The sequence below is a fragment of the Limulus polyphemus genome, unplaced genomic scaffold (assembly GCF_000517525.1).
Source record: "Limulus polyphemus unplaced genomic scaffold, Limulus_polyphemus-2.1.2 Scaffold370, whole genome shotgun sequence".
Taxonomy (NCBI): Eukaryota; Metazoa; Arthropoda; class Merostomata; order Xiphosura; family Limulidae; genus Limulus; species Limulus polyphemus.
Genome location: NW_013665980.1, coordinates 586,746 through 598,876, shown reverse-complemented (window position 1 = coordinate 598,876; position 12,131 = coordinate 586,746).

Below are 12,131 nucleotides of genomic sequence, written 5' to 3'. Positions count from 1 at the left end.
GTTACTCTTTCTTATTTGTAGAAGGTTTAAGGGGAAAGACCACAACATAATGAACCAATTCATCACAATACCTGAAAACTCTGTCTTCACTTTTTTGAAAAATGAAATGGTCTTTCCTTTTACTCTCGATCAACAATCAAGTATCATTTCTTGAATTATGAATAACACAAATGGATGGAAATATTTAATTAAATTATCTCAAAATAAACCTTCATTTCAGCGCAATATTGAAATTAACTTGAATTATTCATAACCTCTGAATAGTGGGTGACCCAACGGGTCACGGTGGTCTAGTAATAAATTATAATCGAATCTGTTGCTTGAATTAATACAGCGTGAGTTTGCCATATTGTGGTAAAGTTTATTGTTGAAATTAAAGACAAATAACGATTTGATGTTATAAGAGCGTTTATTTCTATTATCTATACATCAATGTGCACTACAGAAATTAAATAATAAGATAAACTGTTTCGGTGTTTCTAATATAGATTATACCTACTTTTAATTTCACTTAAATAATTTTAACGGTTAAATAGACTGTTGTTGTTTATTGTTAAACTCCAAGCTACAAAATCGGCTATCTGTACTCAGCCCATCGAGGGTATTGAAACCCATTGAGTCACCGGTGGGCTAAGTAGTTGACAACCTTTTCTTTTATCAAATGTATTTCGGTGCATATTACACAAGTATCACCCAACGCGTTTACTTTCAGTGATGTTCTGAAGGAAAGCATGCTACATTTGGGTTAATTTAATCATGAACTTAACAACTATGACACTTCCTGTCAGGTAACGAGCCAAATTTATTAAAAGCATGTGAATGCGTTAAGCGATTTCTATGTTAAATTATACGAAAATGGTTTGGTGATAAATTTTCTTTTACGAAGTATTTACGAAGCCTATATTTTCTCAAATGTACTCATTATAAGTTCAATAGTTTTCGTTATATTTCGACCCTAGTGGTTGACTGACTTATAACCCTAAAAACCTGGTTGTCCATATCCGTGCAGAGCACAGCACAAATAGCCCATTGAGTAGCTTTGCGCTTAACAACAAACAAACAAAAAATCGTATAGCCCAATTCGTAGTTCGCTCACGTGTCCTGGTAATAAAAGAACTGTGTAGGAGAAGAAATTGCAAAATGTGAAGTGTAGAATGTGGAAGAAAACAAAGAAAGTGAAGTACTGCACAAACCAGAAGAAGCTTATGTCATGCATATTTAATTCCCAAAATGGTTGAAACACAAGTCAAATAAAAACAAGCTTCATTATTTACAAACTTGAATTACATAAAATGCTATAGTGCTGAAATGTTCATTTATAATATCCTACATTTAGTTTCTCGACAATACAAGTTGCAAGTGTATAAAACAATTGAATCAAGTTCCAAGAAACAGTAGCAGGGTATACATAAATAGGTTGAATTATTTTTGCACCTGGTGGTTCGTCAATACCCTTATGGTATATGACAAAATTTCAAGAAATTACGGCTGAAAATTCAGTATAAAACGTTTCTTTTAGAAAGTTCGTAACAATTTTATGGTTAATACTAGAAATAAATGACCTTATAACACCAAAAGTTGTATTTATTTAATTAGATACTCAACGTTACACTTTACATAAAGCTTTTGTACTGTAAGTTTCGGTTTGTGTTTTAGTGAACGCTCCCGAAGAAGCTGTAAAGCGAAACGTTAAGTGTGTAATTAAATACAAACAACATTTTGGTGCTTTAAGGTCGTTTATTTCTAGTATTAATATGTCTTCTGTACACCAATATGCACAACAGAAATTATATAATTTTATGGTCAAGTTAGAAAAGATTATAAAATATATTTTTATGTGATTATGAGCCTTTTCTATGAAATATTGATTTTTGAGGAGCCACTAATACAGAAGCAGTGGTTCATCAGTTAACATAATATTTCCTAAAACCACATGTTCCACATGTTATTTTTACTTTATACACAATTGAATAATATCATCAAATTGTGTAAGTAAACGTGCAAAAGTTAAAAAAACAAACAAAAAAACAACAATCTAATGTTTCTCTCTTCGTACACTTCGCACAGAAATTGCATGGGTACCAAATGGGCTCGGAACAACATGTATTTTCATTCTGCGAAATATTTTCAGCAGTGATCTCTTATTGTTGCATTGCCAATATCACATCATTGGTATATTAATATATTTTCTTCTGGTGCCTTAAGAGTGCACTTGCAGTATTGAGCTCGAATTCATTATCAACGTCACTATCAGATGTTCTTTGTTTACTACCTTGTGTTTCCGTACGAAGAGATTAGAATATGTCATCGTGTGTGAATGTATTTGTTGGATATCACCCAGGGCCTACAATTAATTACATAGTTTGACGGCCCCATAATAGTACATTTGTCTCTATTTAAACCGATTCCTTTTCTCACTAAAAGGCACATCCTTAGAAAATATTGTAGATATTAATATTGCTATATTATATTTAGATCGGAAAAAAAAGGAAGCATTCAGTTAGAATCTATTTGATATATTTTTTGTGCTTTGAGTAAAATGCATGCTTTATAAACTCCTTAATTTTTTTGTGCATACAGAAATTCAATAAGATAAAGAAAATCTGAAAAAAAAACACTTTCGGACATACAAATATTACCTTCAAATTCTAGAATTTTATTAGTAACAGGTAACCGAATTATATATATTTACATCAATATTTTATCGTAGCAAATAACACCAAATACGCTGAGTTTTCTTGACATATACAACGTTAAATGACATGGGTAATTTATCAGTATAATTCGCTTACCAAATCTTCCAGTTTGTTATTCGCTATAAGTATTGAAACATACAACTGAGCCACATAACGCCTTTTGTGGCTCAATGGTAAGTTTGAGGACTTATAGCTAAGTTTTATGTTTTACAACTAATAAAGAAACAAACTAAGAATAACGCCTTTTGCGGCTCAATGGTAAGTTTGAGGATTTGTAGCGAAGTTTTATGTTTTACAACTAATAAAGACACGAACTAAGCCTTTGTGGCTCGATGGTAAGTTTGAGAATTTGTAGCGAAGTTTTATGTTTTACAACTAGTAAAGAAACGAACTAAGAATAGCGCCTTTTGTGGCTCAATGGTAAGTTTGAGGACTTATAGCTAAGTTTTATGTTTTACAACTAATAAAGAAACAAACTAAGAATAACGCCTTTTGTGGCTCAATGGTAAGTTTGAGGACTTATAGCTAAGTTTTATGTTTTACAACTAGTAAAGAAACGAACTAAGAATAGCGCCTTTTGTGGCTCAATGGTAAGTTTGAGGACTTATAGCTAAGTTTTATCTTTTACAACTAACAAAGAAACAAATTAAGAATAACGCCTCTTGTGGCTCAGTGATAAGCTTGAGAATTTATAGCGAAGTTTTATGTTTTACATCTAATAAAGAAACAAACTAAGGATAACGCCCCATTCTTAGTTCGTTTCTTTATTAGTTGTAAAACATAAAACTTCGCTACAAATCCTCAACCTTACCATTCAGCCACAAAAGGTGTTATTCTTAGTTTGTTTCTTTATTAGTTGTAAAACATAAAACTTAGCTATAAGTCCTCAAACTTACCAGTGAGCCACAACAGGCGTTATTCGTAGTTTATTTTCCATCAAATTCAAATGTTAAGTTCCATTTTTTAAATCATACAATAACTCAAAGTAATTTGAATCCCATCCAAATGAAATGAAATTCACCTCGCAACAATATTTTATTTCGGACTACTAGTGTAACATTTGGGATACTTATCTCAAATTTAAATGTTAACTATTTTGGTAATAACACATATTTATATGCACATGTTTGAACTTGTTTGAACTCGCAAGTATTAGTTAATAATAAAGCTCACTTTTAATATTGCACTAGACCATACTGTTATTCCACCCTGTCCTGATATATAAACCCCAATTACACATTCAATTATTTTTCTCCAAATCATTTTAATTGTTCTTTCATTTTTGTGTTGTGTTCGAATTACACGTTAACAACTTTTAGAGCAATTGTAGAAGGCGTCGTTATGAGTTATCCTTATTGCTTTCATGGGAGTGGTATCTTTGTATTACATTTCATAATATAACTTAGAAATGATCAATTTAGAATAGACCAGTGATGTCATTAGATTGGTATTGAAATAAACTGAATTCCAAAAGCTGTAAAGCTTTATGAAGAATGAATTAAACTGAAACTATTGAAATGAAATTCCTTGTCGCAGTTGTATAATATAAAAAAAATCTTCATTGTTTTATTTACAACAAGGTATTGTAGTTTTTTTCACACTTACAGTTTCAGTACCTGAATGTTTACAATTGGATGGATTATTCTTTATTACTTGGTTGTTGGAGTAAAGGCATTTTCATTGTGTAAGAGACAAATGAAATTTACGGTTGAGCGTGAAAATTTAGATCAAGTTCAATTACCCATATTACAAATAAAAGTTCAGTATCTGTTTGCTGGTTGTTTAATCTAGGCTTCATTGGAAGGATTAGAAGCGTCTTTAACTGTAGCATAGTCTCGTTTCCGGCTTTACGGATTACTTTGAACATACTGGGGGTTCGGACCACATTACATTCACTTAATGCATGCCAAACAATAATTGAATTGTTATTGAACCTAGGATTTGAATGTCCTTTTAAATAATCTCCCAGTCATTTAACAGACGATCAGACGTAAGTGCCCTCACACGTTGTGCATCAGAATTCATAAATAACACGTGACTGTTGAGAAAACTGGATACGATTTTTAAACCCCAAAACCTTCTGAATTCTCAATAAAGGTCTGAATACCAATTAAAGGTGAACTTGTGGATAGACTCATGAATATTGAAAATGAAACTAAACACTATAGTCAACAGAGCAAGGCTATTTAGCTGCAAGATAATTGCATGCCATTTTTGAAGATTTCCACCTGATAACACCAGAATATAGATACTATAGTTTTAGGAGGGCAAAATACTGGCAATTCTAATTGCCACAAGAATGCCAAAAGCTTGAAAAAAAAACAATAACTGGCATAATAGGAGCACCATATTTTATTTTTATTCAAAATAAAAAGTGCTTGTAATTATACATACAAAACTAATGATCGTGAAGAAAGAAAAAAGAAACAAAACTGAAACATTTGATTATATACAGAATAGTTATTGCAGCAAACGATTTTATTTCAGATGATGTAGAGTATGCAAGTTGCCTATTTTGTTAGAACTACAAAAACACCGTTACCAGAGCTCAAACTCAGAAGTAGCGAAAGTAAAGTTCTAAGAAACGTAACAAACAGGAGGTTTTTATTTGCTTTGAATTTCGAACAAAGCTACTCGAAGGTTATCTGCGTTAGCCATCTCCTACTTAGCAGTGGTAGGCTAGAGGAAAGGTAGTCAATCAACACCACCCACCGCTAACACTTGGGACACTCTTTTACCAACGAATAGTGGGATTGACCGTCACATTATAACTGAAAGGGCGAACATGTTGGGTGATAGGTATTCGAACCCACGGCCCGCAGATTACGAGTCGAGCGTCCTAACCAACAGAAACAAAAGGACAACTGGTGTTATCATTTAATTCTAGAGTTACCACTTTTTGTTCAGTTATCTAATGAAAACATTAGATGTTTTATACAAAAAGCTCACACGTGTTCATTTGGTTTTGATAAGGAGTTCAAGATACCTTGAGTTAATAACTAAATACGACTTGAATACTGAAGTTATTATTTAATTTTGGGATAAATATTTTTATGTCACTTAGGTATTAAATACATCACTATTCTAGTGAAAGAAATTGTCATTTGTGAAATTTCAATCAATTTGTTGAGGGATTGAGGACTAAAATTTACCCACCTTAACAAAGAGGCATCATTTGATAGCAGAAGCTGAAATTTAATTCTGGGACAACTACCCTTTTGTCACTTACATTTAAGAAAATAATAATACTTTAGTATGAAAGAGTTCACATTGCTGAATTTAAATTTAACTGGATGATGATTAGAGACTCATGTTATCCCACGTTAATGTGTTAAGATATTTGGACAACTAAAGTTAATTTTTACTTTGGAGATAAATGTTCTTTCTTCCAGTTAAAATTTTAAACAGTTAATGGCTTGGTACAAAACGTTCACATACACACAGTTTGGAATTTTAAATCATCTTGGTGGGATTAGGGGTTCATGTTGTCCTTACTTAATATGTTGAGTTTGAACAACTAGATGTAAATTTTAGCTTTGGCCTAATTAATTATTTTGCCTTTTCGTTATTAAAGATATTATTACTGTTATACATGAAACTTATATGTGCTGTGTTTGACGTAATTTTATATGCAGATTAAAGGTTCAATTGTATTTAGCTAATAACAATGGACGATCTGAACAAGTAAATTTCACATTTAATTTTATGAACATAGTCCCCATTTTTAATTAATTCTTTATCAGTACGGTAGAGAATGTTGATGCGAATTGAACTTGAATTAAGGATAAGGATTAAGGGTATAAATGAACTTGGGTTAAATAAAAAGTTGAGTTAGTTGCGAATGTTTCGCAATCCAGTTCCCTATGTGATGAAGTAACTGGGAATAAGATCCGAAACGTGTTTTTACTGTTATATTACATTTGCCGATTTTTTCTCTCTCTAATACATTAGGTTCTTCTTTGAATTTTGTTTTTCTGAAATCTCGTATGAAATCTATTTGTGCGCCTTGTTATTTCAAGAAGGTCTCTATAACAAATAGTAATAAAATACATATAGCACTATGACAATACTCATTACTGTTGGTAGTTTTATTTGACTGGAAGCCTTCGCAAACGCACCTGCTCCGGATCAATGTGAAGGCAAACACGATAGCATTCCGTTATAGTTACACTTAAATAATTTTATTTATTCAAAGCAGATGATAAGTAACTGTAGGTACTGGAACGATCACGAATCAGTGTCGAGAAGCAGTAATTTTCCCCAACACATGCGAAATCGACAGTAAACTCTGCTCTTTTAGTTTTGTCGACGAAAATATATTTTTGAATAAAACACGAAACTCAATGTAGTCATATAATTATTGCCATGTTCACAAAAGTTACGGAATTATAATCTTTTTCACAGCTGGTTGCACATTTAGAGGAATCTGTTTCCTCGTCACCATATGATATCTAAGGGATTAGACTACATTCAGATTACGTTGGGAGTCTTAAATATAAGAACAAAACTAAAACTAAAAAAATTGTTCGGAGCATCACTTCTGAAAACCATTTTTATTATTACCCTCTCAGGTTATAAATGCTGTGATGTAGATGTATCCGTAAAAAACAAACACGCAAAAGACCTGCAAATATCTTTTTAAGTTAAGACGGAAAACTTAACAAATAAGAAACTGGAAACTCAAATGCAAATGAAATTTCCCTAGTAATGATTTTACAGAATACATGTATGTGGTTTTGGAATACGTTGTTTCACTGAATGTACAATGTATTTTCAGGCTAGATATAACTAAAGTCAATTATCATACTTTTACTGTGAAAAATACACATTTTTATTAGTAGTGTCACAAAATGTATTCACATACAAAAATATAAATATTTATGTTATTATCTAATTGTAGAACAAACCTAGGATTTTGAGGTATGACTGCAAGTACAACTGTGTTAGCATGGACAGCTAAGGGTGTTGACGGATTGCACATTTGCACACTGTTGCCACCTGAATCTCTTACATAGAATATCGTAGGGTTGAGTTACTTTATAACGCTTGTTTGAATTCATCCTTCAACGTGAAATTTTCAGTGTTGCCTGAAGGTACAGTACTACAGTGTATAAAATTAACAGAACTTTAGTTTCAACCTTGATTGTATAATCTCATTAATAAGCTTAATTTCCCAGTTAAATAAGTAAATAAAACGTTAAGAACCATTTCATGAAAAAAAATAATTAAAAACATAATTACCCTTCTGAGACTTTCTTTAAATTCTTCATTCTCATACCCACACCAGAGAGAGTTTAGCGCTATTATCTAAACTTGATACTACACAGATACGTTTCTTACAAAATGTCGAAATTTTTAATGTTGATTTCGCTTAAATTCGAAAAATACAAAGCAAACAAATAAATGAATTATTTTTATGGTTGAATTTTAGAGATATTTCTTGTTACAAAATTGCCGCGTGTTTGCGAGAAATTAAATTTATTAGTAAACCGAGAAATTAAACTAAGTTTCATAGATAAAGTACAATTTTTTTGACATTGTAATATTAAAGAATAGTTTTAATATTACACATTTAGCTTGCATAATATACAGACATTCACCAGTGAAGTAAATGTTCTTGACTGAGTACATACTTAATATGAACAGCGTAGTAATGCTTTAGAAAATGCAAAATAAACATCTCTCAACTAATAACGTTATGTTGGCGATTAGAAAAATAACACACATATATGTATGTATAAGGAAAATATAGTGGCATGCGCAACAGCCTTAGACATAATAATCGCAAGCTCCAGCTAGTTGGTAATAAATATTGTGTAAAAAGAAACGCTTCACAACTTCGTAATTCGTCACCATTTCTAATAGTATCAAGAATTGATGGAGTCTATCGATGACAACGCGGAAAACACATCACTAAATGTAAACAGAAAATGGAGGCGATAAAGCAAACGCACATCCAATGTTGAATTTAGAAAAAAAAGTACATTGCATATATATATATATATAGCAACATGTCTAAACAAATATATATATATATTGCTACTAAAATCATATTTCTTTCTAATACCGAAAAAACTAGAATGACTGGCATTTTTTTGTATTGGCAAAGAAGTACGTTTCAGAAACATAAAATATATAGTATTGGAAATAATCATGTAGAAATTGAGGAAGATGATATATTACACAAGTACGATTAGAATGTCATTCCTTTATCTTATGAAAATGAGCTGCACGAGGGTATAGTCACATGTTGCTAGTTTATTATGTGATTGGTTGTCATTCCAAACAATCAGAAAGTGCCACCCTTGTGTAAAAGCTATATATGTACAAGTGATTGTACTATGCCCATTATTAGCAGGGTGTATTCAGTCATGGCTCTTAGCCTTGAAAACAGCAGGAAAAAAAGTGTAGACATCAAATTCTGGCAGGTAAAGAATACTCCACGTTTTAGTATGAGCTATATGCAAGAATATAATGATGGAAGGTGAAACTGACAGTTTTAATACAGAATTGGCCAAAGTAGAAATTCAAAACTGTCTAAAAGTGATGATAAGTGTCTCGAAGTACATTCTTTTAAAAAGAGACACCAGTCGTGTAGAAATATTGCCAAATATCTTGCTGTAAATACAGGTGTGAATGTTACCCCGAGAAAAATAAAATGTACATTAGCAAGATATGTTTTCATGGGATTGTCCACCAGATGTCTAAAGTGGAGAAACGAAAGAGGCAAACATGTGCTCTCTACAGATGAATGTAAGTTCGAATTATTCGGTAACAACAGTTTGTTCGATGAAAGATGTAAGAATGATATTATAGATAATGCTTAACGTCTTCCATGAAGTATGATGGGGGATTTGTACCAGATTGGGGCAGTATGTCAGCTGACAATGTCGGCGATATACACAAAATCGATGACATTCTCGAGGTGCTTTGAGTTCATTTAAAAACTGGAGAGGTCAAAAGACGATCAAATATATTGGCTAAATTGTGGGGAGTTAAACAAAACATTTAGAACAATATTCCACAATCGTTCATTAATAAACTATATGATATAATGATAGATGTCGGTGGAATTCAAAGGATTAAGATATAAAAATATCAGTATACTGTACAATTCATTCGATTTTGCTTCGTATTTTGTAAGGTAATGTTTTGAGCCATTCATACATTCACCAGCTAGTTACCATTCGTTGATTGTTTGTGTCTGTATCACTGTGTTCTTTTAAGATGTCTTCATAATTTGCATTTTACCTTTTCAATCTAAACAACACTTTATGAAATAAAATAGCTAAACCGCCAGATCGGAGATCTCTGACTTCAGGCGTATATTGCCCATATTTTGTAGAGATCACACTTTTATTTTCATGTGTTATTTTTTGCACCATAACTCTACATGTGAGGCAGAGAGTAAATCGATATTCATCATTTCCTATCTTCAGATATTACAGCCTTTTTTTTCCACTTTTTGGTTCTGTAAAAGACTAACTTTGCAACTAATACATTATACACATTTTTCCGTTACAATATGAATTGCATGTGAAGGGGTAAGATATACAGCGATTCTACCTATATTATCTGCTTTACTACTAAACCTACCATGTTATTGCAGAAAAGGAAAAAATACATTGCCTACTGACTGAAAAAATATTTTTATTCAGCAATATAATTGTTTGTTTGTAATTAGGCACAAAGCTGCACAATGGGCTATCTGTGCCCTTCCCACCACGGGTATCGTTTTAAGTCTGCAGACAGTAATATGATATTGAGCTGGTATGTATTTATTTGTTTGTTTGTAATTATGCACAAAGCTACACAATGAGCTGTCTGTGCTCTGCCCACCACGGGTATCGAATCCCGGATTCTAGCGTTGTAAGTCTGCAGACCTACTGCTGTGCTACTGCGGGGGCGCTGATAATGTGATACGATATTGTAGTGTCCACTGTACTGAGGTGTTGATAATTATTTAAGAATAATTATGTAATTATTAATCTTTATGTAAGTTATTCAAACCTTCTGTTACGAAAAGAGAATAAAGGTTGTATCTTTCTACTTTTCAATTTTGAAAATATTTCTTATTTTCCTTGCAACATTATTAAGTTATCACAGCATGAGAGATCACACTTTTATTTTCATGTGTTATTTTTTTGCACCATAACTCTACATGTGAGGCAGAGAGTAAATCGATATTCATCATTTCCTATCTTCAGATATTACAGCCTTTTTCCATATTAAGTTATCACAGCATGAAATTAATAATTATTATGTGTATGATTAACACAAGGCAGAAAATCTTAAAACTACCTTCACAGAATTCTGATAACCATATTGTAATCGGTTAATAACACTTCAGAAACCTTCTGTTTAGAGACAGAAGAAAATTTGTGTCAACACATTATCTTTCAGATATTTCTTCTACCTTCCTTGAATATATCATTTACGAAGAAAATAGTAGGACTTAAACAGTCTTACATCAAACTAACTAAACAGAAACAACCTGCGAGCGTGAAAGCAAAGATTGGAAAATATCTAACATCTTTCTTGGGCAAACATTGGAAAATATCTAACATCTTTCTCAAGCAAACATTGGAAAATATCTAACATCTTTCTCAAGCAAACGTAGGAAAATATCCAACATCTTTCTCAAGCACACATTGGAAAATATCTAACATCTTTCTCAAGCCAACATTGGAAAATATCTAACATCTTTCTCAAGCAAAGATTGGAAAATATCTAACATCTTTCTCAAGCAAACATTGGAAAATATCTAACATCTTTCTCAAGCAAACATTGGAAAATATCTAACATCTTTCTCAAGCAAACATTGGAAAATATCTAACATCTTTCTCAAGCAAACATTGGAAAATATCTAACATCTTTCTCAAGCACACATTGGAAAATATCTAACATCTTTCTCAAGCCAACATTGGAAAATATCCAACATCTTTCTCACGTTATTCGATAAATACACTTGTGATAAATATCTTCAAACTGTTTGTTTCATCACACGCTGGAAATTTTCTCAAAGCTATAGAATTCATTTGTAAGAAAGTTTAGATATGCGTTCAATATAGTGTGCGTTATACTTTTTTCTGAATCAGACATATAGAAAGGAAGATACGTATCAGAGTTCCGAAACGAAATTGTGTTTTAATCAGTACATTTTCTTTTACAGCTTGAAAAATAGCTTTTAAACATTTTTATTACGCTTTCTAGTATGATTCAATTCCTCTATTTACTCTATACAAGTAAATGTACTTTATAAACGTTGAAAACTTTCCTTTCCGTCTCAAGTTAGAATGGTCCAATTTGAAACATTTTTGCATGAATTTTTCTTCGTTTCTGCATAAAATTAGATTATGGGTTACTTACAAATAGAATATGACATGTTCGGATTCATATGCTTATTGATCATATTTTAAGACACCATTATTGAAG